We start from the raw sequence: 3850 nt of genomic DNA, 5'->3' as shown, positions 1-3850 counted from the left end.
TCTGCATGACCAACATTTGTCCATCCATTCACCACCTAGTGAAGAACATCATGGTTGCTTCTGAAAATTAACAATTATGAATAAAACTTCTGAAAACATGCATGGGCAGGCTTCTGTGTGAGCATTCATTTTCAACTTGCTTGGGTAAATACCAAGGGTTGTGATTTCTGGATCACATAAGAGTGTTTCAGTTGTGTAAGAAACTGCCAAAGTGCCTTCCAAAATAAGGATCCCATCCTGGGTTTGCCCACCAGTGGATGAGACTTCCTGTTGCTCACCAGCACAGTGTCATCACTGTTCTGAATTTTGGCCATTCTAATATGTGTGTAGTGGTTCAGTCTCATTTTTCAGGTCTTTGTTTGGCTTGGATAAGATAAATGAAGCATGGAGTGCTTAGACAACTTACCTGAGGCCACACGCTGGTAAACTGAAAAGCTGGAATCTAAGTACACTTGTTGGAACTGCAACCACATAGTCGAGGCTTGCAACCTCTTCTAATCACTGTGTCCCACCCCTTTCCTTGGAGAGACAGGTTTCCTCAAATTTGAAAGTACAATACCGTCCTGTTCCCCTTATGCACTGGCTTATATTGAAGGTAAAAGGAGGTAGGGTATCTGTAAGTCCTTTGAGAATTGCAAAGCACTATGAATGTGCCAGTGCTTTTTTAAAAATCGCCACTAGCATCCCCCTTAATAAAACACGCAAGGTCGTGTGACAGGGAAGGGGGTGGGGCAGTGAAATATGATCATTTATGACCACAAAAACCCCTCTGTACGCGTTTAGCGCCTGGCAGAGGGGAGGGCAGGCCTATTCATAGAGGGTGTCCTGGTGTCCAGGTAGGCAGAGAAGGCAGACCTTGGGCTGGAGCCCTCGGGGGGGGTCGTGGTACCGCCCTCGCCGCGGCCCATGCCCTCTACCCAGCTGGAGAAGCCAGAGCCAGGATGAGGATGTGGCCGCCCCCCTTCGGCGCGGGCTCCACCTCCTGCTGGCAGAGTTCCCTGATGGTCCGCCCACCCTGGATGCAGTGCTCCAAGAACTTGCTGTTCCGCTGCAGGTCGCCCGAGGGAAGCAGCCGCAGGTAGATCACCAGGTGGTCCAAGGTACTCTGGTCACTGAAGGAGACCAGCAGGTTGGCCACTGAGGTCTGCGTCTCCACCCGCTCGTTCAGGCCCATGAACGTGTGGTGGAAATCCTCAGTTGTGAGCTCAGGGAAGCCCTGGGACACCAGGTCCTCTTCACTCTTGGCAGACACAGCCTTGAACCGCTGCGATTCCTTGCTGTCATCCAGCAACACCTCCAAGTGGGAGAATCCAAAAGCGCGATAGAGGCAGTTTCCACCAGCCCTGGTCTTGCGGATGTAGGAGTACTTTCTGTGGCGGTCCTTGACCTTCTGTTGACAGACGTTGTTATCCTCAGTGCACTATCTGTGTAGGACCCAGACCAGCGGGTTCTGCACAGCGATCTCTTGCTGAATTAGGTCTGCTGAGCCATGATGGCTTCATGAGCAAGACAGTTAACACCTTCCTTGTCGCTGCCCAATGGCTCCTGCTCCTGTTCTGGAGATTCCCCCACTGCCATCAGTAAACAGGTGGTGCTAGTGGTAAAGAACCCAGCTGCCAATGTAGGAGAGATAAGAGATGTGGGTTCAATCCCTGGGTCGGGAAGATCCCTGAAGGAGGACACAGCAACCCACTCCAGTATTCTTTCCTGGAGAATCCCATGGACAGGGAAACCTGGCAGGCTACAACCCAAAGGGTTGCAAAGAGTTAGACATGACTGAAGCGACTTAGCATGCGTGAATATAGACAGTAACATATGTACATGTAAGTACATACAATAGGTACACAACATGTGATGTATTTGGAAAAGGTGAGATCATGTGAGTACCAGGTGTAACACCAAGTACTTATGTGACTTTCAATAAATTCCCTATGCCTTTGATTCCTGATCTAGAAAATAAGATATGGCTACATTTTAACCATTACTATGTGACAAGTGAATGTGTGCTATATGTGAACAAAATAAAAATTGCAGTGTTTGTGGCTCTGTAGATGGGCAGAGGGCAAAGGAGTCTCGGTGGGTGGTAGCTGTCCATGCAAGAGGCAGGATTCAAGAGGTCAAACATACAAAGACATGAGGGAAAAGAATAAAAGTGGGATGCTAAGTGAGTATTAAGTTCAGTCCATCCAGAGGAAGCATTATGATGCTTATCATGACAAACTCTACCAGAGGAAAATGATGGCTGAAGCCAGTTAGAAAGACAGCCTTCTCCTACCTGACAAATAACTGTGCTCACCTGTAATCAGATTTCCCACCAAGTGTGCAGGTGCAGCTGGAGACACTCGAGGTGTCTTCATTGTTTAGCGGAATGTATTTTTTTCTTTTAGTTTCTTAGAACAAAATTATGTAACCCATTTTTATAACTATTGAATTATAACTAATCATGTTGACTATTCACTGAGTAATTGTATAGATCAGTTATCCTGGTAGATGCTGGCAATGATCCTTTCATTTCCCCTTGACGTTTATGGAGGTTCTGGATTTGTGTTAGTTTGCCACTCTATGGGCTTCCCAGGTGGTAGTAGGGGTAAAGAACCCACCTGCCAATGCAGGTAGGTATAAGAGATGTGGGTTTGATCCCTGAGTCAGGAAGATCCCCTGGAGGATGACATGGGAACCTATTACACATTCTTGCCTGGAGAATCCCATGGACAGAGGAGCCTGGCAGGCTACAATCTTAGGGTTGCACAGAGTCAGACATGACTGAAGTGACTTAGCACGTACACATGCAGCTCTATATTGAATCACTGGAACTTTATGGCAATGAAATCACTCACTTTGAAACTGATGATGTGCTATAGATGAGCATTTGTGTACATCTATGAATTGGATATTAGCTTATATTTCAACCATCTCCTTTCCATCATTCATAAAGGTAAAATCTACCATCAATTTTACGGGCAATTTTAAATATAACATTCTTCTTTTTTGTGTGCTGTAATTCTATTATGTGCATTAGAGAAATGTTTTCCCTACTCTGTTTTCAAAGAGCTTACTTTACAAAAAAAAAAAAAAGTTATTTTGATAGGACAGAATGCTGTGTCAATAGCTCCAAGTCCGGTACCACCGAGATTCCAGAAGCACCATTATTACTAATGTCTTAGCCCATTGAGTCTAGACAGAAAAGCTCAATAGGAGCAGACAAAGACATTGGCCTGTTTTGAGAACACACACAGAAGTACTTGGCTTGGGGAACTGGAAAAACAAAGCAGAGAGGTGAAGGGACTCAATGCTCTCTTCTGAATAAAGGACATTTCCAATGGCTTTAATTGCACCAACAGCAGATGCTTCCTATGGAAGGTTAATTTGCAAAAACACGAAGTAAAATAAAGCTACTCATGAACATTTTCTCGTCTAAGTCCCATTGAGTGTCAGAGGACACTCAATTGATGCTGTGGGGATCAGGAAATGATGTGTTTGTTTTCTGCAGAGTAGTTTTATTGAAGCATCGGTTGATGGCTCACATTCTGATGGGCAGCCGGACATCCATTAAGATCTCTTCCCTAAAGGGTACAATTGCACATTCAAATACTGATCAATAAGACAGTAAGGCTTTGATTTCGCTCACAAACACTGTCAGGTCCGCTGTTTGCCATGTGTTATCTAAGAATCATTTGCATCGTATTGGATTATAATAATTGCTGGCATTATCAGGTGGAATATTGTGACAGAGAGTTCATGAGTATCATGCAGTGAGCTCCTGAGATACAGAGAAGGTAGGTTTGGGAAACCAGCAGACGATTGCTGTTGGCTGCCAAATAGTGTTTTTGGCGGATCACTGTCACAGAAC

The 3850-nt window shown here is 45.2% G+C and overlaps 1 pseudogene; it reads right to left on the bottom strand.

The window, feature by feature from the left end:
• Positions 1 to 807: 807 nt before the first annotated feature.
• Positions 808 to 1578, bottom strand: LOC113884788 (annotated as a pseudogene).
• Between the last annotated feature and the right edge of the window lie 2272 nt (positions 1579 to 3850).

The sequence above is a fragment of the Bos indicus x Bos taurus genome, chromosome 27, assembly GCF_003369695.1.
Source record: "Bos indicus x Bos taurus breed Angus x Brahman F1 hybrid chromosome 27, Bos_hybrid_MaternalHap_v2.0, whole genome shotgun sequence".
NCBI classification, from domain to species: Eukaryota; Metazoa; Chordata; class Mammalia; order Artiodactyla; family Bovidae; genus Bos; species Bos indicus x Bos taurus.
Note: the sequence above shows the minus strand (reverse complement) of the source record. Positions and strands in the feature narration are given on the sequence as shown.